The sequence below is a fragment of the Typopeltis vanoorti genome, chromosome 15 (assembly GCF_054136105.1).
Source record: "Typopeltis vanoorti isolate ZY-2024b chromosome 15, IOZ_Tvanoo_1.0, whole genome shotgun sequence".
NCBI lineage: Eukaryota > Metazoa > Arthropoda > Arachnida > Uropygi > Thelyphonidae > Typopeltis > Typopeltis vanoorti.
In genome coordinates this window covers 75,609,466-75,633,719 of record NC_143563.1, presented here as the reverse complement: position 1 = coordinate 75,633,719, position 24,254 = coordinate 75,609,466, and the positions used below count along the sequence as shown (strand labels likewise).

The 24,254-nt window shown below is 37.0% G+C and overlaps 1 protein-coding gene across 10 annotated transcripts in view; it reads right to left on the bottom strand.

The window, feature by feature from the left end:
• Positions 1-24,254, bottom strand: part of LOC150098902 (poly(rC)-binding protein 3-like) — a 435,954-nt gene that overhangs the window by 200,872 nt on the left and 210,828 nt on the right. For 9 of the 10 annotated variants that reach the window (XM_090404980.1, XM_090404979.1, XM_090404969.1 and 6 more), the window contains one exon: positions 17,801-17,865. The gene's annotated coding sequence lies outside the window, so the exon portion shown is untranslated. Of the gene's footprint in view, positions 1-10,507; positions 10,905-17,800; positions 17,866-24,254 lie in introns of those variants that run through there. The other variant, XM_090404970.1, reaches the window with a different exon arrangement.

The following is a 24,254-nucleotide window of genomic DNA, read 5'->3' as shown; positions in this document are numbered from 1 at the left end:
GATAGTGCAGAAGGCACACATACAAATTGAATTCTACATATTCCTTTTTCAGTAGAGGCCCTGCAATTATACCTTTACGTGACCAAAGGCAATATATAAAGTAAGGAATCATTCATTATTCCTTCCAGAGTTCTCGCGATTGCTAAAGAAATGGTTGCAGAGTTGCTATATTTATCTTAGAAAACAAATATCTTTCAAGAGCTAAAAAAAGTTCCGCAGCTACAGACAAAGTTAAAAGCTTAGCCTAGATGTTTTAAGGTCCGATTTTCTTCCAAGTGCAACGTACCCAAATTACTATGCTTTAGTGTGTGTGTTCCCCCCCCCCCCCCCGAGCTATCAAGTCTTTCGAAATGCGACTTTTTTTACGTGTTATCGGAACCAAATAGTACTTCAAAACGAATTTTTCGCAAAAGACTGTTTTTATGAAACGCGCATTCAAGTTGAACAATACTTTTGCGGAAATCACGGGCAGCCGCGTGCTCCGAGCTAACGACAGACAAATGTGGTCGATTTTTGGATACAGTGAGCGAGACGGCTTCTAATCGATGCCAGTCAAATTCTACCATACATTGTCGGAGATAAAAACTCCGACTTGCCAACATTCCCTTTGACCCCCTCAAGCACACCACTTTTTTAGGGATTGAAAATAATTGGGAACGAATCAAACCCAGTAACGGTATTTTCCGTATTACCTTCTTGGATTGAACACACAGTGAATAATTTAATTATTTTGTGGTTTTCAATAGCAATAAATGGTCTCCATTTGTTCCAGGTAGCAACAATTATGCAAGCAATTCACACACGAATTATAATTTTCATGATTAAATTATATCTAACCAGTATTATTCTACATGGGAGTAGAACTTTTCCTTGTACCATCTCTAAAGCCATCTATATGTAGGATCGGACTGCGTCGCCAAAAGGTCGCCATTGAAGTCCTCTGGAAAACTTCACCTTACGCAAGAACACTGAGGTCTGATTAATTGTTTTCATCTCGGGGAGAGTCTACTTGTCGCCACAGATCCTGCTGAGCGAAGCGGAATTCCTACTAAGTTATTTACCGTTTTCGTGTCAACTTTCCAATATATAGTACATTTGGATTGCAAAGTGGGAAGGGTTGAAGTGTTTTTAAGGGTTTGATGAGAAGGTTCATTGTGCTAATAGGTTTATTATAGACATCAAGAATGTTATGTACGATATGTGCCAAAATAAAAAGTAGAATGATAGCCAGATAGGCACAAGTTTGTTGTTGTGTTTTTTTTTTTATATCGTGGATTACCCTTTTGTTGCAGTTGATCAGTGCACAAATAAAGACGTCTACTACGATACAGATTCATTCTTTTCATGGATTCACATTTCTCATTCAAACAATGAGAATTGCCTTTTTTTTTTGCTAAAATGAACATCTATTTTCATTCATGAGAAGCAAACTGAATCTGAAAATGGTAAGCTAACAATTATCACCATTTTAAAATGTCACCGAATACCAATACCTCAATTTTAGAAAAAGTCAAAATTCTGCCCCCTATTGCCAAGAAGAGCTACACGATAACGTGTAGCATACCTGACGCGGAAACGGATGGTGGACCTGCTTCCAAAGGTGTTCAATCAAACCTCACGACACAAAAGTTAGCGTCCTTTGCACAAAAAAACTAAGTAGCATCTGTCAATGTTTTTCTGATGACCTTATCATCCGCATGTGTCATTATTCAGATAATACTCGGAGCGTACCGAGTATGCACGTCGTATAAAACAAGAATCATTATCTATTTCCTCCCCCCGCCACACACACTGGATAGAGTGTTTGCTCTCCGACAAGCTGTGGGTTCGATGTTAATATTGTGGGTGTCAGGAAATTTATGAAAATACCTTTAGATTGGAGATATTCATCGTCCAGAGAAGAACAACAATGTGATTGCCGGAGGCTCGAGAGAGAAACCGTTTAGTTTCCAGAATATTCTTCAGATATTATCTAACCCTTCGCACACCCACTGTATACTAATAGGTTTACAACCTTGCGTGGATAGGATTGTCATAAATAATAATAATGAACTATTCCTGGGCCACTGAAAAACTACTATTCCAAAGAATGAATGGTAAATATCTAAAACGGATTCTTTAAAATCGTGTGCAAATAGAGCCGATTATACAATAAGTTCCTGACGGTTATCATTAATAATCACTTAAGTATGGTTGCCGGAATTTTGGGAGGGGGGAACTATAGAACACGACGGGAGGAGGGTCTAAACATGTTTTTGTCACGCGTTAATAGTGCTGACTGATCACGAACATCTGTAACGTGTATGTATTTTAACTAAGGTACCGAAAATACACGTAAAAAAAAAAAAAAAAAAAAGACCGTAGTAGAATGATCAAACTGCGTCACTAACCTAAGAGCATCGACTATACAGGAACGTAAACACTGTTGAAAGATAACTTGCTACCTCATAAACAGGAAATGTGGAGTAATTCGTCATCACAATGCCGTACAAACATTGAGCAGAAGTGAGGAGGCATCCTTAGCTCTAAGTAGGTTGATGATTAAATTATGGGCTTCGTTGATCTACTACCATACAGAAAAGCCAGAGATCGAGTAATTACAAAAAAAAAAAAAAAAGTTCTTAAGATCTAATGTTAGAAGCACACCTAATGGACTAAGAAAGGTCCTGAAGAGGATCAAATTAGCACGCGAAATGTTATTAAATTTCTCATTTACAGAGAATGCATTCTGTTCTACCACAATCACAGGACCCGGGTGCACAGTTTCGCATCTGACTTTTTCCTTCATTTGTGACCCTCATTGTTCCGACCGGACAAAGCGAAATAACAGCATATTTCACGTGGTACGTGTCTCTCTTTAGCGGCCGCAATGTAACGCTTTGTTGTGGTCGGTAATTATATCCTCGTTGTCGGAGCCCCAAATGGCATTTTGTTCTGCCGCAGTTTAACACACGCTGGAACGTGCCATCTTTCAGAAGCTGGTAATTTTCATACCACCCCGATAATGGCGTTCCTCTTACACAATGTGCAGCCTCTGTAGCCGCCAATCTTTAAAAGCAAATTTTAAATTCACCTAATGAATAATTTATCGATTGAAAGCTCGGCTACAGGCAAGAAATGATAATGTCAAATCAATGCGTTGTTCAAGCTGTGTCCTGGAACTACCAGTAGCACTTCTGCTTATGGGAAGGGTGGGGGACGGGGAGAAAATATAATTGCCCTTAACACATAGCAGAAATTGTTACTTGTAGGCTACGATCCAAATATAAGAGCTCCTTTCTTAAGTCATTATGCGAGTAGCTATTCCTGTAACATTCCTTCCCCTTTTCTCCCCCTTCACCTCATTAAGTTGGGGACATTTTTTCGAACCCTCTAATAATGGTTGCTATTTAAACTAAGTGATACGAGAGGGGGGAGGCAAATGAATATCTTATATGGAAAGCCAGTTGATAAACGATAGCTAGTTGAGTTAACAATGCTTGAGCTCCTAAATGCGAAAACTCGATAAAATGACCACAGTAAGTGGAAACAAATCTAATTTGCTATTTTATCATTCAGTGCGAGTGGCGTCACACAAATATGGTTCAATTTGTCGTTGTACTCAAGCTAATATGAACCGAGAAAGACTGATTAATACAGATATCGAAAACTTTCTGAATTCAGGATTCGCTGAGTACATTGGAATCTGTCATTTAATATCTATACCCCCCCCAAAAAAAAAAAACATTCATCACATCCTCCTGCTTTTTTTTTTTTTTTTTTTTTTTTTTTTTTAAATATTCAGTGATGTCCTGGAGTTGGGTTTTGTTTCTTGGCAACTGGGGAAGCGTCTTTCAAACTTTTTTTAAATAAACGGCCCTCTCTTTTGTTAAAAAAATAATATTAATAATTATATATATATTCTTGAATCCCCCCCTAAACGTTTCATAAACAATATGGACCCATTGTTTTCTTATGTATTTTATTCTAGTAAAACTAAAGACACCCTTAGTTTTTTTTTATTGGACAATACACAAATCATACTTCAAACCAAACTAAAACAGCACACAAATATTTTAAAAATTAGGACCTTTAAATTTATTAGTATATTAATAACAAGCGTTTTCAATGCTATATATTCTAATAAAATAAGTGAATGAAATATCGAGTCCATGCAGGACTTGTGCTCGAAAATAAACAATAGCACTGACCACTGCTGTCGCCCCACAATTTGAAATTAGGGGAAGAGAGAGAAACTTAACAGGTTAAGTTTCCAGTTACTTTCCGGGGTATCATTTCTAGCATCTGAACGGAACTCGAATTATCAGAAATTGGCATTTTGAAATTTGTCATATACAGAATTGAAGAGTAAGTATTTACTCGTTGCGAGATTTTATTCGTTCCGATCTATTGCACACCTGGAGGGTATTTTCGCGAATAGAAAAAGCTGGATTCGTATTAATATATATAAACGAATTCCAATAAATCAATGAAAAAGTTGGTTGTAATTTTACTGATTTCAAAATATTGTATTTTTAAATTTAAAAAAATATTAAATCTTGTAAAGCTCCCTCTCCCCGTAGTTCTTACCCACTTTGCACAGTGATCAACGAGTGGTATGGGCACATCGGTTGCGAAACGAGATCGATAACACCACAAAAAAGTCACATTTTAGTGCAGCGGACTGAAGAGTAATTTTAATTTCTGGAGATAAAAATGGAATTTGCAACGAGATAAATCGAACAACTAGCTCCTATTATCTCTAAATGCTGAATGTGATTCTTCTCATTTCAATTCTGAAAAGGACTGGTGCAAAATTTCATACAGGCTTACTTTTCCAACCCACTGGATTTCTTTCTTACAGTGAAGAAAGCAATCGGGTTGCAGAAACGTAAATTTACAAATTATCTTATAAACATTTAGCTCTCAGACCGCTGCACGTCTAAAACGGGAAAATCCCGAAACAACCCACGACGTCTATACCAGTCTTAAAATAAAAACCGAAAATTTCCATCATGAAACACTTATCCACGACACAGTTATAACTAGAATGCGATCCTAGAATGATACACTTCGGAGCAGAGGAGGAAGAGTATTGCCACAAATTTAAACCGAAATGTGCTGTTGGACTCTCCATACAACCAAATCGTATTATCGTTTGGTATGGAGAGTTTAGAATAAATAGTGCATCTCAGTAGCCACACGAACTACGTTCCGATTGCATATTTACCTGTCGATTCGCACTGAACGAATTGTACCGACTCTAGTAGCCAATCGACTATACGAATTACTTTACAGAGTACCCCTTAAGGTAGTTCAAATAGCACACTAAGTAAAGAACAGAACAAACACATGAAAGATGGAGTTCAAGGCTGCATGACCGATCACTCACAAAGTGGAAACCACACCCACTGCCACATTCACGCTTTTGTAAGTAGCTCTGCAATATTGTGATGTACTGCGCTTTTTTAAATGCGACCATAATTAACAGCGCTCCCGAAATCTCGACCGAGTTATTTTCGCTTGCGTAAAACTCCAAAACATCTGAAACTTAATTACACTAATCGTTAACTTTTTTTCCTCCCTGTGTGTAATTAGCATTGTTTCACAGAAGTACAAAAAGGGTGCGAAATTTCGATAATTACGCAACAATTACTATACAAAAGGAGCATTCTTTTCTCACTGGACACAGAAAATAGGATTTAAAATACTTTTGTTATCGGCCAACCACAGTCGTTCAAGTTCTCATCGCAAGAGCGCTTTCTTAATTAAGTGATAAAAAAGCGACTAATACAAAAAAAAAAAGGCCTGTGTAAATTTTGAAAAGTGGATATTCGATAAACTTCCAATTTCCACGGCTTAATAAATAATAAAAATCTACCCTTACTTTTTGATTTACAATATTGGTCAAAAAGCAAATGTGAACATCTGAAAAAGCTTTCGTAAAAGTGGAGCTTGTGTCTATGCTACAAACTACATGCACTTGTTTTATTTATGAAGATTAAAAAATGGAAAAGGGATAAAAAAAAAAACGTTAGATAAATCAATCAGTCATTTTTTTTTTGAGCACCTTTACTGATTACATAAACCTATTCGGAATAATGAATGCCCACCACAACAATAAGCAAGCCACAATACTGTGATGGACTATGGTTGGTATTTTAAAATAACTTTCCAAGTTCTTGCTTTTCTTTGCACTAAAAACGTATCCAACAATTCTACAACTGTATTAAAAAAATAAAAATTCCAAAAATGGTTTCAGGGTAACATGACTTGCAGAAGTTTACCCCCTTTAGAAGAATATGCGTACAAAATAAGCACGCAGAGGATTTTTTTTTTTTTTTTTTTTTTTTTTAAATTGCGCTTATGTCGCAGTCAAGAAATTCTTATCCACTTAACTCCAGGAGGAGTAGAATAGGGAGGCTTTATCAGACGATGCTGATCGTCGCTAATGGTAGTCAGGGATAATGATACTTTAAGGATCACTTCCTAAGATAGGGGTGTTCCCCGCCTAATTGTATCAACGAAATAAACGTTCATCTCGATTAGGCTTAGTGGCCATTAAAAGAGTGTAGTTCCACCTGGAATACACTTGGTATAACTCAATGCTGTAAGGGAAAGATATCTGAATATGCAAGGAAAATAGTGCAGTTTTTATTTTTCCAATTTCGGACACTATCAAAAGGTTTGTTATACTAACTGATATATAAGATCAGTCCATATACAATCGAAATCCAAAGAAAGACTAGCATTTTAATTAATGAGCTTTAATTATAAATAAATGTCTCCACGAAAGAGAAAAAACATTAAAGCACTTCGTCCAAGATACGTTTATCAATGAAGATTGTTTCAACTCGACTCGAAGTTAAAAACGAACCTCTGATTTACTTCATTTTACTAATTTTTGATATAGAACTTCTCGTTGAAGTCGATTGTAAATCTCACCACCAGATACACCAAGGAGCTTTTCCAAAGGATTTTTAATGCATACCTCGAAATTTGGAAACGGCTGTTTTAATGGAAATGTGTATAACAATTTCTCATACCGAAAAAAGCGGGGGAAACTGTGCATGCAGCAGCATTTGTGGTCCACTGGGTGCTCCCGCGGTAAAGGAAACTAATAGAGAACATGAATGATGGGTTTAGCTACTTCAGGACTATAGCAATGGAAAGAAGTATTTTTACTAAAGGATGACTTGTCACAAACAGTGAACCACTTAAGACCTCAATGATTGGTTATCTCCTTCACCTCGCAGGCACATGAAAAATGTCCTCTTTCATCATTCTCTATTCTTTTCTGCAGATAAAAGTGACTGCTTCTAGAAGCTACGTGTATTTCTTTGTCTTTTCTGTTCTCTGGAAAATATATGTTTTAATGAAAATCCTCGCAAAGCTTTTTTTTTTTTTTTAAGAGAAAGGAATAAGGGTATATAAAACCACGCGATTGTTAATAACTATAAAATTTCTAGGTTTACCTGGAAGAATCTCTTAGAAACATATCGAGTGCGGAAAAGCTGCTGAGGGCAAGGTACTGCCATATTTTATGGTATGCATCTGGCTGTCTGCCTTGTATGATGGCCAAACAAAATACTTGGTGACAACCTTCAAGGCTATATGAAATAAAATACGGGTGATAAAAGTAACATCAAAGTGTCTTGTCATCACATGTAGACTTTATACCTTCACTCATAAAGAGGAGGGCACACAGAAACGAAAATAACTTGAGAACAGTTAATAGGCATCCACGAGTTAAAGTAACAAAGAACAGATTCAAAGACACCTCTGTTTTAAAGCCCACTTTGAAAACTCAATGAAGAAATGATAAATGCGCTCGAATAAGACATGAAACAGGAAGTTGTAGCGAGGCTTTACGAAATGGCTCGTAAAGAATTAATGGAATCGTGCCGTATTTGACGAATGAAAGGATCAGGAAAAACAATAACTGGCACTTTCTTGCTTTAAATCAACCAGTAAAGAAACTTTATACGTTGGGATAATTATTTGGTTAATTAGAAGATGTGTTGAAAATTATTCTACGTAAGTGAATAATAAATACTTCGAACCTACTCTTGTAAAAACAGAAATAAAAATGGGTGGAAAATGTTACGCAAATAAATAGGTGCGGAGAGAAATGTGGGAAGATGAGGTGTCCAGATTCACTGACGTATTTAAAAATAAACAATGCGAGTTTTTAATTTACCAAAATACTTTTTTAATCTAATTTTTCAGCATCTGAAACGTACCATCAGGTCAAATGTTTTTTTTTCTTAGTAATTAGAAACAGAAAAAAATGGTCAAGGCCATTTCAAACTACAATTTTCTGTGATAAATGCAATGTTAGTGCCGCCTAAAAATGATCTAAACTACTTTATTCTACGGCGAAGTTTCTGAAAAAGGGAGAGAGAGAGAGAGAGAGAGAGAGAGAAAGAAAGAAGACGCGACACACAAAAGATTTATTGTTTGTTCATCATTACGCTCTTCCGAAGCGAAGTAGGATAACGCCATTTATCTTTTGCTAAGTGTGCAGTGTGGTGGTAGTGGTGGAGTGCTCGAACATCAGTCACAGCTCTTAATCCATCAGTCTCATTTCTCACACGAGGGCGATTTAGATTCTAAACATGACCCTCCATCCCAATGTTACGAATATGCTATCCGTAAACTAATGCGTTTCTCATCTGGTAGAGGAGAATGTTACGCGACCCCCGTCTATGGAAGACTCGACAAGACGTGTCAAGATCGGCTGGTTGCGCCATGGCGATAAGGTGTTTCGCCGGTTAAGCGCGAAAAAAATAAGATTACCACTTTTTTTTTTCTTCCCCCGGTTCTACGAAAATATGCCTTGAATTTTCTTCTTAAAAGTGAAACAAGTTTTGTATTAAGCTGATAATTCTATTCAGATATAGTGAATCCGTTTTTCTGAGATTAAGCATACCGCAAGTAAGTTCGCTAGTCAGCTTGCTGATGCATTTCCAGCATGTCCAAAAATGTCTCAAGAAAAATATTTACATAATTACAAAAAAATACTCCTTTTCAAGAAATATTTAAATATTTCTTGAAAAGATTAAAGAAAACACATACAAACATAGTAACTCCGCGGATTACACGTCTCAGCAACAAAGTACTAATTTTCTAATAATTACAGTGTTCAAAAGGGAACTCATCCCTCAGTAGGGATGAGTGTAGTTCTTGCGTTATCATTCCCAATAATTGCACTCCGTCATCGAAGAAATGAAAATAGCACTGCGAACTTTCGAGCCATGACCATTAAACGGTAATTTGCCAGAATATGAAATGTTAAGGAAAATTCTTATTGTATTATGCATATTCATGCCCCCCCCATACATTTGTTTGAACCTTCGAACAGTTCTCGAAAGTTCAAACAAGCGTGAAACACCACCGTTATAGCATATAGCAATAGTATATCAAACAGTACATCATAAGCACCATTAGTATAGAAGCACGCATGCTTGAAAGAACGTTGCGAGGTTCCACGTTCAGCACTAGGGGGGGAACTGCGATTGATCAGTGATCGTTAGACCACTCGAAGTAATAAGAACAAAAAAAAAAAAAAAAAAAAAAAAAAAAAAAAAGAAAAGAAAAGGTCATTTTGCTGACGAAAGAAAAAAAATTCAGCATATCCAAGCAGGAATAAAATGGGAGAGAAGAAACACATGCAGAAAAACTTACAAGAAAGATTTAGTAACTCAAAGCAAAAACAAACGGGCGTTGAAATGGATTAGGGGGAAAAAACGTCTCTGTTGATATCAAGAACAACGAAAAGACAGTTGAATGTTCTCGAAATGATTACAATGAATTCCTTTTCGTAGCCAAACAGATTTTCAGTAATAATGAAAATAAATATCTGTTTGCAGTTCTGCTTCAAAGGCAATTTGCGAAAAACGGGAATCGGAATCGACACAATCAGCACTAGGGAAAAAGGGTAAAAAAATATTTAAAAATAAAGACCAAGTAACTGCGACACACTAACAAGGGAGAATCTGGAAGAAATAAAATGATTTATTTTTTTTTCAATGACTGACAATCCTTCACAATTTTACCGACGAATACAACACACTAAAGGGATCTCGGAAAGCAGGAGGATGACAAAACTAGCAGAATAACAAACACACGCCCAAGAATATTTCTGGTGTGCTCATTCTGACATTTATAACAGATTCCTTTAAAGTGTTAAATTTGATTCATAGCTTAAAAATGTATTGTTACGTTTGCATCTTCATCGCAGCCGAGTATTAACTGAGGTAATTATCAGGATAAACGAATTAAAATATTGCGGGAACCCCCTGGTTATAAAACCAATAACTAAAAATCATATTTAACGCGAAGGGACACTGAAAACAATGGATACTGCAATATAAGTGAAATTCACGAATTAAAGCGGGAAAATGTAAAAACAAAAGCAGGTCTCGGATCTGATACTCGGAAATAAACGGTTCTAACAATTTCATCCATAACGCCGTCTGTAGTTGTATATATATAAACAAAAGCGGGCAAATAATATGAATGTTACCTGGTGATTAGTTCATCCAATGTACAAGTACAAAAAAGGTCTTCACTTCCGGTTATCCTCTCGTCGATCGTACGGAACTTCCGATATATACACACATACACGCACGCACACCACCAAAGTAGAGAAATCCTGCCTCCGTCACTCAAGTTATTGTCGGCGTCCACAGAAATCCAAAACGTCAGTCAAGGTATGGCACGCACTGTCTGCGTACACATTGATTACGCAACAGGGCAGAAGAGAAAGACAGAGTGAGGCCAAGAAGACAGAAGGAAAGACAGAGAGAGGAAGGAGGAGATGCCGAACAGCTAGTACAGGGTCAGTCTCCGTATAGGCCGACACACCGAAATGGTGCTGCGTGTCACTCAAGCTAGTTGAATCGGCTGTGGATGATAACGTTTCTCTCTCCCACTCACTCTCCCTCTCTCTTTCGCTCGCTCGCACGCGCAGCGGAACTAGCTGCAGTACCATATAGGAGGCGCCACCTGCTACATGCAAGGGAAGCAGCAAGCATAAAGGGAAAAAACGGCACCTGATACATATGAGCTGTACCTTATCTTAACTGTGGTGACGGTGATTTTGGTGACATGGCCCGGAGATCGGGTCCCAAATGATTTCTAATTACATTTACGCTACGGTAGACATCGAGGCGCATTTATCACCCTGTTCCAATTAGGGCTTTACAGGGCGGTAGAATATTCGAAATAAATTCGCAGAACAGGGAAGAAAAGAAAACAGTGGCATCCCTACAATTAAGACGTCAAATTAGACAACATGCATCAACGAGGAAAATTAAAGGGGAAAAAAAAAACGTAACGATGATTACGAAGTTAGCGGCAATTAGAAGCTGCGTACGAAGACTCACAGAAATTAAGGAATTTTTATTACACTGGATGAGCGAAGAGTTATTTGTCTTCCCCTGTGAAGGAAACTTCGCTGCATGAGACCGGAATGAAACAATTCGGCACACGAAGCAATTCATTGATTGATTTGATAAGAATAAAATGTTGGACAAATGGACTGGTTTGTGGTCTGCTTGTATTATTTTGATCTGAACAGTAATACATCTCAATTCAAGGAACTGTCGATCCGGGAAACTTCAGCGTTAGAGAAGAGAAGCTTGAATACCTGCTTAGAACAAATATTGTTCATTATAGGAAATTATATAAAGAAAATATAAATATATTGAAAATTATCTGTAACAGATTGTCAACTAACGAATGTCTACTCAGTGGCGTGTTTGCTTCCTTTGACATAACGTTAAAAAGCTACCCAAAACAACATTCGTTGAGAAGCAATTTTTTTTTAAAAATAAGTTGAGGGTGGTATATATTTAAAAATGCAATGAATATATTTGTCTCTTAAAACCAGAACGATTTTTAAAAAGGTGACAATTTAATTATGTTAGGTATAAATTAAATCTTTTCAGTTAGGTATAAATCTGATTTATACCTAACTGAAGAGAAATACTTTTCAAAAACAATTATAACGAAAAACAATTTACAGCGAAATATTGCATTTTATTTATTGGGGAATGTTTATAGTTATGGTTTCGTTTATATGAAAAAGAATTTTCTCAGCATTTTACTCCTCGTCTCGTGGTTTCAGTTATTGTATGATGAATGCATGGAAGTTCATGCACAAAATGGCACTCTTGACACACCGTAAGGAATGAACTGCATTTCGATCATATTTTTTTTTACTGTTGCTTGAATAATTTTTCACCGTCGTACCTTCTTCTTCCGCTATGCCTTATCCCGTGTTAAACAGGGTCGGCGTTCCCATCTTTAATCTTCTGCTTCCAGATTCTCAGGTCCAGGGCATCTTCCTGACTCCATCCTTTCTCCCTAAGATCCTCCGCCACCTTATCTCTCCATCTGAGTTTGGGCTTGCCTCCTTCTCTCCACCTCCATACGCTCCACTCGTTTACCAACATACTCCTCACTCCTCCTCTACATGACCGAATCACCTCAGCCTGCTTTCTTGTACCTTCTTACCGATCGGTCCCACCTTGATCGTCCCTCTGATGTAGTCATTCCTTATCCTTTCATCTTACAACTCACTCTCTTGTCGCACAGGACCCACTCATCTTCCTCCAGTTCATCTAGCCGCATGTTATTCGGTGCTGTATTTCTTCATCCAGGTCACCATTCCTCTCGACGATCGACCCAAGGTACTTGAATTTCTTCTCTGAAGTTAACCTTTCACCCTGGAGTCGTATGATCATATCCTCATCACTCCCCGTTGACATATATTCGGTCTTTACCCGGTTAATTTTCATATCTCTCTCTCCTCCAATACCTTTCTTCACTCTTCCATGGTCTTTTCAAGCTTCTCTCGGGATGATTCGAAGAGAACAATATCATCGGCAAACATCATGCTCCCTGGCGCCTCCTTCTTGACGTCCTCCACTAGTACATCCATGACCACATCACCGCCGTACCTATCACCACGAAATATGGTGCTACCTAGAGTCAAACGAGTATGAGCAGATCATAAGCCATGTTCGGACCCAAAAACTTAACCTTCCATTCAGGGTAATTGCCTACGGATAAATTTTCGTCGTTTATACAGTGCTTGGCTTACATTACAAACCGTTTACCACAAATCTATTTATAACTGCTCCTCTTATACATTGTTTTCAATCAAGTTAAGGGTGACTTATTATGAAACTGCATCTTTGACGTGTCCGAAATCTTATTCTAAAAATAAATTTTTATTTTTAGAATAAAAAATGTTTCAAGTTCCATAGCATTACCTTATAAATACTAACTGCAAAGACAGGGGTAACAAATGCAAGCAACATTTTGGGCCTTTGACTAATTATCCCACTGATTGTAAACAATTCTTCCATTAAGAAACCACTTGAATTTCTTCTCGACAATACCTATTCGAGTAGAATAAAAAAAAAATAAATAAGTGTCATTAACGATGGCTAAACATGCTAATGAGATTAAATTTTTTTGTGTCAGGACAACACTGATCTCAGGATCTTCAGCAGATTGGGAAAGAAAAAAAACTCAAGATGGGTGACGCTACCTATTTCAATCACATGATCGCTAATTCTTCGTTGAAATGAAACATGTGACATTTCTTTAATTACTTTCCGCGTTCACATTATGCCAGTTATTTGTAGTAGTTGTAAATCTTCTAAACATTTTCGATATGGTTTCCGTCTTTCTTAAAATATGGAAATGAAAAATGCATGTATTTTATGGAAGGGCTTTCCTTCAAACCATACTGAATAGAAAAAGAGATATTCGTTATTTTCTGCTGGTTATGACATGTTATGGTAATTAACTGGAAACATCAACACCACAAAGCTTTTCAAAAGTAATAAACATAAAAACAGCAACGACTATCCAAGCAAAATCACCAGACCAAGATTTGTTTCGTGCTATTACTTAGGCTTCTTAACAATTAAAGAGTTCTTTAAGGAATGCAGTTTCTTAACACATAATAGTTTATCAAAAATATTAAACGTAATGATTTTTCCTTGAGGTAAAATGAAGGGAAGTATTTTGCTGTGTCACTGCAGGGATGGCAAGACGTACTTCGTCGATATTTCATCCTGTTTCGGAAGGATACACGCTGCAAACATCTCCCGCCCACCATCACTACATGCATGAGCAACGTGTCATTCTGAGTCTCGAGAGACGGGGGGACATACACGAAGTAGAATTACGTATGATAAATTAATGCACAAATACATTTGTCATCATTAGATGCGGACGCACAACACCAAACATGGCTCTTTAAAGTGCGTGTAGCAACGCGCAAAGCGAAGAAATGGTCAAACGGGAAATAAGGTAACAGAACTTCGATATTTGTAAATCGCGATTGGATCGTTAACATAATTGAGTATGGTATTAAAATCCATATGTAAAAAATATGATGCGAGTTAATCGACAAACACACGCTAAATGAAAGCGATATCTATTAGCACGATTTAACTTCAACACGGATGAGTGGCTCAGATGAGATCTTTACTAGACTCGTTTTTCCCATTCTGTACTTGAATCAAGTTCGGTGTTTAAGATATCTACTAAAACTTGGCCATTTCCACTTCGATCTCGATGTGATCGTGTATTGGTGATAAAATTATATGCTACGAGTGATAAGATGTGCAGTATCTAAGTCAAAAATGATGCCAAGTTCAATTACTGCGACGTACTTCCCTCTAGTATTTTCAAATCATTTTCATACTTGTGGGCTTAGTTTATAATTGTCACTACTATTGCTGTCAGCAAATTCGTCTGATTTTAACTTTCACAAATGTTAGAAACGGTCTCGATTACCAAATTTTAATCACGCAAGAGCATAATTAGAATGTAAAAAAGGAATTCAGGGGTATTATATCTCATGTTGCAAAATAGTGCTATATTCTGGAAAATAGGATTCTTTTTTTTTCTTTTTTTTTTTTATAAAAAAGGTACTTCGGCTTAAAAATTACAATAAAAATGCAACGAAACTAAATGCGATTAACAACGGAATAGTAAAAAAAAAAAAATGAGGAAATATGCAATCGCTTATAAACTGTAAATGTAAGATAAACAAAATTGACAGAATGTAGACAGGTTCTACACGCTGTTGTCTTTGCCCGATGCCGTGCAGGACCTGCTGCATCGACTGTTATCAGTCGATAGCGAAAGTTCTTATTTGGAAGATGGCGCGAATGAGCACAGCAGGTCCAGGAATTTGCTACTAGAAATTGAGGAACCGGTGACAGGCTGTTGTCACGCCATCTGTTAGGAAGAGATTTTCACAAACAAATAACACCACTGCAGGTTAGTTTACACATTGAGAGGGATATTGCTGACAGTCATTTGTTTAAGCTGCAGTGTCTTTGCAAGAATAGGATGCACACTATCCGTAGTCAACTACGCATGGCAGCTTACCATCGTATAAAATGTTATTTTAGTAGTGACTTGATAAAAAGGCATGCATTAGTCTCTTCTGATCTTGTTACACTTATCGACAACGGAACAAGCTGAGGCTTTTTAACCTGAGACAATAAACTACAGTACGAAGTTATTATATTTAAAATTAAAAAAAAAAACCTTTTCGCTCTCATAAATCTTACTGTGTAATTCTCTTTCACACCTATTAACTAAACGAAGCAAATCACGGTTTTGGTTTAATTATCAAAAGTGTTCTCAAATTATCCACCTTGCAATATCACCGAAACATTTTCTAAGGAAAAAATATCCTTAGAACTGATACGGAAACTGAATATAAAAACATTTAGATCACTTAATTGATATTTCTGGTCCACGCGGTTATCCGAGTGGCTATGCGTTTCGCAATCATATGCTTGGGAAAGGAGTGTCCTGGGTTTGATTCCCGTCGACGACGTGAGGAGCTGGAGGATCTTTCTCAGCCATAGCCAAGTTAGCCGGTCTTGGGCGTGGACTGCAGGGTTTTTCTCCCCGGTTTATCTGGGTTTTTTCCTCCTGCAAGCAGACAAACCGGCCCCGTGAACACACGCACCTACAGACATAGGACACACCGGGAGGCATAGGACTAGCCACCTGATCCTCGGGACGGGTACCGCTTAGATGGGCTAAAGATAGCTCCGTAACAGGTCACCAGGCCTAATACCTGACGGAAAGAAGAATATGATATTTCTGTAAAAATGTCAGCATTTTACGGAGTTATTTCTGTCGAAATTATCTCTAGTTTTGAAAAACTGCACATCATGCATTGTCATAATCTCGCCTCCGAGTTCATTAACTGTAACTGGGGGGGAGGACCGATTACACATTGCATGAAATGCTAAAATTAAGCAAACGCTTCCCTAAATAGAAATGCGAAGAGCTACCAAATAATGATTTCAAAATACTTCGTTATTTAAAAATTCCTACACTATTTTTCCATTGTAAAAATATTCCTCTATGGGCATGCACAAAGGAGTATTTTCATAAATATTATGTTCCCATTCCTGTATAATAATTCAGCTGCCGATTGCAATTCACAAACACTGCAACGCTACTTAGTTGATCTTGTGAATACTCACAAAAGGTATCCTGACTGGAGACGCAAATTATAAACCACGAGTATGGCTGTTTGAGGGAAGTGATAATTAAAATAGTCTAAAATTAAAAACTCCTATCCACTATCGTGCTCACTCCTTGTCTAAGAATACACAACATATATATACTTTCAACTATAAACGTCAAGAGCTTTAAAAACGTTAATGCTATAAAGAAAGCACTTGTAATACTATCACACAATGTTAGCTGGTGCACACAAGGTTGATTATATATATATATATATATATACAGGGTGTTCGGGATAAATTTGACAGTTTCGTAAGGAAAAGGAAAATCTTCTTTGTATCTATTAAATTTAATGAATTGACAAAAAAACATTACAGGCAGAGTTAATTACAATACTATCAACAAGATTTACTCAAAATAACCACCATTAGCATCGATCACAGCTTCAATTCTGCTTCGGAACCTCGAACAAGCTGATGCTACAGTCTCCCTGGGAAGGGCCGCAAAAACTGTTTTAATTTTATCCATTAACTGGGCTTTTGTATTACTGGAAGTGCGATTGGTGTCTTTTTCAACTGCGCCCCATACAAAATAATCCATGGGGTTAAGGTCTGGGGAGTTTGGAGGCCAAACATTTGGACTGGTGAAGTCGTAGAAATTTTCAGACAACCATTTTTGACTTTTCCCAGAGGTGTGGCAAGGGGCCGAATCCTGCTGCCATACATACGGCCTACCATTGGCTACCCTTGTTATCCAGGGCTTGACTACAGTTAGCAACTCCACGAACAAAGCCCGAATTCCAATGCCAGGGTTCTTCAACACCTGTTCCTGCAGATTTGCGAGGAATTCTGCTGTACGAACTCAATCAGATCGTCTGCTAGGGATCTTTCTTCTTGCTACATCCTCGTAGTCACCATTGCAAGTCTCTAGTTCATGCCTGATTGTTTTTACTGTATTCAGGGAGAATTGGGCAGCAGTCGTAATATCCTTATTTTGATGGCGGGCACGAATCATCATGATACAAGTTATTCTCTTCCATGATTCAGGTGGGTTCCAGCTATCCATCCTTTCTGACATCTTGTATATGAATGAAGAAGGGTCCAAACTTTTAAATGAAGAGAAGTGTGTGTTAATACATGTACCTTACGGAAAAATATAATTAATTATAAATATGTCAAATTTATCCCGAACACCCTGTATATATATATATTAAAGGAAAGGGAGAATTGTGCTGAAGAGCCACTTAAAGAACAGATTTACCAAGAACACCAATCCAGTACCGAAGCCGCTCACTTACCTTCACACCTTACACCCGAGCTAGGCGACGCTCCGGAGACCCTGGAGCAACTCCACGACAGAATCCTGAAAAGAAAAAAAAAAAAAGAGTGTAAGTAAACAATATTTGCCTTCAGGGTGTCTTAAAGCATTCTTGTCTGAAAAGAGGCAAGCATCGCAAGTTTACAGCTTAAGGGAACAAAAGTAAAGCACAAGCTGGAGATGCTCTCACAACCCCATTGAGTTATTTTTGAAGTCAATCGTTAAGTGTAGACTGCTAGCACGTGGTCAGTGAGCGTTGATCTAGTTCTTAAAAAGGGTACTTGGCTTCTATACGAAATTCTTATGTTATATTCTACCCAGTTTTTACTGATTTTTAAATCATTTTATTTTGCTAATGTATAAAGAACTTTTTACCTATATCAACAAATAAGACTCGTTATAATACAAAAATTCCACTTTGCGCCCCAAGACAACCGAAGCACGCCATTAGGCGCGACTCCTTTCTTAGTCTCGCACTATAAACCAGCGATACCTCCTTCAGAATCCTTTTGGACGGGGATACGGCAGGTCACGTAATGCTGATTTAGAAAGCTGCCTACAGGAATGAAGCCATGCATTTATCCAGTTTATGCGCTTGTTAGAAGCATGCAGAGGAGAAACGCCAATCTTATCATTAATCACGCGAATCGCTATTATGTTGCAAGAGAAACAGAGGATAATTTAGCCGAATATTACGGACACATATTTGTAAACCGCTTGGGTCATCATTCAATGCGAACTTAGCGCTGGCTTTAATCTTATGGCGAAGCAATATATTTGTTTGTACTTAGATGGTGTGCAATCTAAATTAATTAATACTAAATTCATTTTTCTTACTGCTTAAAGTTTATTGCTTAGTTTCGAATAAATAAAGTTACAAAATAATTATGTCGGTATAATAATTGGTAAAACTTAAAGTTCATTTAATTGTCATTTTTAAATGGTTATTTCTTTTCCGTTTTTTTTTTTTATTAGATGGATGGAAAAGGAATTAACGATTTAAAAATAATCCACTTAAAACGGAAATTGAATTAACAAAGTAAATTGATTTTTTTTTTTTACTTTACTGTAGAAGTAAGCATTTTGTGATTTGTCAGAAAGGATAATTATATAATCAGAACTGAGGTGAATCTTTAACGTCAAATAACGAGTACAAAAATAAAAAAAAAATCATAAAAAATAGCACACTCGATGAAATTGATGTTTTGCAATATTTACTTACAAATGTGCAGGATTTACCAACCTTTTGATAATAAAAATAAACTTTCTACATACTTTAGCAAGAACTGGAGCTTTTTTTTTTTTAATGAACGGCTTCATTCTTAACAGTCATTAGCCACTTTCTCCCCCCCCCCCACCTGTGCTATTTATTTTCTTTTACAAATATAAGTGTAATAGTACCAGGATATAGAGCCAGAAAGTTTTCAATATCCTCATTGTGTATAAAATGATACATTGATAAAATTACGGAATGCTATATTTAGCATTTATGTATTTAAAATTATTTTTGTAATTATAAATCATACACTTCTTATGATTGAGATATCTGGCGGCCTTCATAATTTGTCGCCGTAAGCCCTCGTCGGTTGTCTATGCATAAATATGACACTGCTGATTCGATGGGCGTTAATATATTACACGTCCACTGTATTTAATGCATGGCCTATGACGTACAATTAGAAAGGCTGCTAACTATACAAATCTTTTAAACATTAATTTTAAAATTCAAAGTAATAATCACATCGATGTAAAATTACAATTTTTAATCATTGTGATTTAATAGTTTTAAATTGATAATGGTTTATTCTTATAAATACAAAAACGCTAACCTACAAAGTTTTATTGAATTCATGTCTGAATAACGAACAGTTATTGGTAAATGGGGGGGGGGGAAAAAACACATGCCATATAATCACATCACTGTGATTATATGGCATGTGTTCATATTATTTCTCTTAATGTACTCAAAGCCTGTGATTCAAAACTGTGTACCGCAGCTGTTCAGGAGAGGATCAATCTCTCTAAACTATGATGTGGTACACAGTTTGGAATCATAGGGCTTTGAGTACATTTAAGAGAAATAATCGGGACCAAAGAAAACTTTGGGTATCCTGATAAAGAATTATATTTTACTGAAAAAAGCTCTTAGGCATCATTCTGAACTTCTGTATCAGAGAAGAAATCTAGGTTTCAATTTCGAGGTTGTCTCGACGCTCGAAAGAGGAATGTGGAGGAGCATTTCGTTTAAAAACATAATACGTGATCATCTGAATTTCTGGGGGGGGGGGGTAATTCACCGGTGAATAGTTGCAACTGGTAACAGACAAAAAAACTACCTCATGGCAACAAATGCTCGGTATTAATTCTATAATTCATAACCCAATCTCGCAGGCCATACGGTACGGTATCATCCATCATATTCGCGAGGATGAGAGAGAAGAGATTGCATCAAAGATTATCCAAAAGCTGGAAGAACCGAGGGAAGTCGGTGTGAGGTAGTCTATAGCTGTTAACCGTGCACAGTCATGTGTTCTATTTTCTTAATGAACATTTTCTAGTCGATTTCAGAGTTAAATAAATCACAGGTCAAGTAGCTTTCCATTCACAAAAATAACCAGTCACTCTGTATACTGATATTCCAATAATTACATCCATTCCCAACCTTGCCTATGGCAACCCTTCCAATTAAAACAGCAAAGCAGAAAAATCTTCCAAATAAAAAAATTTAGCTTTACTTAAATTTTAAGTGTTTGAAAAGCATTTAAAATTTAAGGAAATGCTGATATTTCATCTGAGGTTTAAAATAAAAGATTAAAAGCGGGTACTGACATATAATCAGTTTCTACTTTACTTCCTAATTTCGAGTCTCCGTTATCCTAAATTGATTAGCCCAAGATAAGAAGATAATAACACAGGCCATCTCTTTCTATATATAAAAAAAGAACTCATCCTTTTGAAGAAATAAAAACAAAACAAAAAAAAATGCCCAGCTTTTATTTCCCTTAGGAAAACATATCAAACCTTCTGCAGACGCTGAATTGTTCCCTTTATCACTTAGTAACTGCAAATAAGCAGAAGAAATTCCCGTTATAAATTCCATAGTTTATTGCACAATTTCGATTTGCAAAAGGTGTACTGGCTAGCTACTTGTAGGGAACTCCTGTGGTCGAAGCATCTTACAAGTATCGATTGTCTTACGAACGACTGAAGAGCACCGCCTATCTCGAGCCCTCTCACGGCTGTAAGTATTGTACCGGAATGATAAAACCTTACACGAGGGAGACAAAGATATACCGGTGTTACCTAGCAACGTAGACAGAGAGGTCTTCGGTCGGATTAAGGACTTGTCTGTTTGCTTGTCTCCGCCCCTGTAATCTCTTCGACTAGGAGAGCGAGAAAGAGAAGGAAGATCTCTCTCTGTATGTGCAGCATTCTAGGATCGTACAACATGCAGTGCGAGGCATTTCTTTGAAGTCTTCTCAACTATTAGCAATACTGACAAGCAAGTGATAATCTGAAACGTTTGGTATTAGTGTTATGCCTCCCGGTGAAGAGATCCCCCCCCCCACCTACAAACACAATTCTGTCAATACGATGGGCGCACTGTGTTTATATAGAACCCTTAATGCTAGTTCGAGATACGAAGATAATACGAGCCATTTCTCTTCAAAACAAGCTATCGTTTTCACTTTTCTGTGTGCATCGATGCTTGCTTGAGAGCGCACTGTAAACAGAATGGAAATATTCCAGCTGTCGTTAATGACCGCATCTTTTTAAAAGATGCTTTAGATCTCCGAAGATGTCTTGAATAACCAACGGAGTGTGTTACTGTGGGAAAGTGAAAGCCTTTCATACCACTGGAGAAGCAGCTGGTTTTGTTAATCTACCAAATATTAATTAAAAAGAAAAAAATGCACGCAAGTAAATCGCATTCAACTGCAATGATCAGGTGAATATGTGGACTACAGTACATGCACACGATGTTCACGTATTCTATTTCTGTATTATTAATATTGAATTAGCAACAATGATAATTAAAGAAGCAGAAGAAATTTGTACCCTTGTAATGCTAAGTGACTTGTAGAAGACGCAAAAAATACAAATGCAATGTTATTTCTCTTGTATATTATTTATTAATATAAAAATCAAGCGAGAAAAAAGCGTTCGTGTATGTATCGCCATCTAGTGGCAGTTGGAATAACTGATATGAATTACAATTATGAATTAAAATACAATCTCACCCGAAAATAAATTTATAACCTTGTAAGCAACAATTAAAACATGTATTAGCAAATAATTCTGCATATTATAAATCTTGTGATCGAAGTAAACCATGTACGTGTGTAGATATATAAACATAATACAATTATTATTATTACCTGCGCCGAAGCGCAGTTTTATTATTTATCCACAACTTTATAACACGGTTCTGATGACTGCATTAACTTTCCGCATCACATACTTGATTAGAAAAAAAAAGGAAAAAATAAAATTAAGAAATAAGTACACACTTAGTTACCCTCTTCACATATATGCACCCACAAGTAACCGGAAATTTCAATTTCGCCAAGAGCGTTCTTTCTTTGACGTCTAACGAGCCGTAAACACAACAATTTCCGCGTGTGCAAAACGGGCGAAGGAATAAAGATAAATCAAGCTTACAGCCAGGAACAAAAAGGCTCAAGCTCGTATTAAAACTTCTTTCCCCACCCCTCTACTTCCAATTCGTCTTTTTTTATTATACAAGCTGACAGAATAACCGGTTGGTATCAATAATTAATGAATCGTGATTGCGTTACACAAACCCACGTACGATCCCCAAGCTTTAATATCTAAAATCCGCTTCATTTAATTCGAGTCTGCCTCGCGCTGTAGCCAAATACTGCATTAACATAGTATTGGGGAGAGGGGGTACTTCGACACCGAGGAAACGTTGCATTACTAGGTACTTCTTCCAACAAAGTAAAAACATCAAAAACTTGCAACATGAAGCTCAATTGCTTGTACCACAACAGCGAACCACTCAACTGATTTTAGAAGTTCCCATAGTCGATGGAGTGGATAAAAAAACGAAAGATTCAGTATGTTAGGGAGATACTTGATACTGGGTGTCAAACATGGCCTAGACCTACGTAACACCATCGTCAGTTATTAAAGTGACCCAGTTAAAACCCTAAGTAAGTAGACACTTGCGAGACGAAACTTTCATCTTTCTGTGTCTCCTTAAATGAATTTTTATCTTTTCACGGTAAAATTAGGAATGCAGAAAATTCGGCAGGTTTGAATTCGGAAAAAGTCGCAATTTCTTTCCATCCAGATTGAATTAGAACAGTTGGTGTCTATCGTTACACTCCTTAATGTCGAGTTATCAAGTTTCGAACACCAAAATGTACTCCGTATCCATTAGGCTTAATAATAATTAGTATTACGTGATTCGGTCGTGGAGGTAGCCTCGTTCACAGAACTGTTTCAGTGCTAAAATGATCGGAAAACACCGACTCTGTCGATAATCGTCCCCATGGTAGCACGTCTCTATGGCACACTTGCACTCATTCGGTTAATTGATAAAGACTACTGGCGTTTTCCATTCGTTAATCACAAAGTACACGTTGCAGTTTAAAAAAAAAAAAAAATTTAAAAAAATCCTAACTTTGGAAATGGTCGAGAAAAGAGTTAAGTTACCAAAATAAAAAGCTCTATTATAGATAATCACTGCTTGTAATATTTAACAATGTGCGTAAGCAGAGGGAAAACATCACAATTTGTTGAAACCACGGGATTGTTTTTCAAATCTTGTTTTTACCAAAATGAAAAAGTACTTCTAGGTACTTCCGCTAAGCACAAATTCGAGTTGATATTGTTTTGTAGTTAACACGTCCTTATAATGACTTGGGATATCCTATCCTTTTACAGTTCGAGTGAATCTTTATAAATGAGGAAACGGTTTTTTTTTTTTTCATAAATAAAAAAAGCACTTGAAACAAACAAAATGGGGATCTTTTAATGTACGCGGCTAATAGATTCCCTCAGAAGAAGCCCATTAGGGACTTGTTTCTACTGTCGTCGCAGTTCTAAAAATGAATCGTCACGGAGGAAAGAGAACTAAACAACTTAAGTTTAATCTTCCGTTTGTGCCGTTCGAGTTAGCCGCTAGCGTCCGTTCACGAAAACTTGCACATGCGGGTCATTTTGTTTTTAAGTGACTGCGGAGTATTTTACACTTGTCAGCAGTAGCAGTGGGGATATTAAGTGGCCCGGTTTGTTGAAAGGATATTTAAACACAACATCTGGCGGAGAAGTCAATTATATTCCTTTCTTTCATTTGAAAAATAACGAAAATGGCGGTTTGTTGAATAAAACGCGGTTAAGAAGTACATTACTGTGGAATAACGATCATCATAAAAAAATAAAATAAAGAAATCAGCCTTACCTCT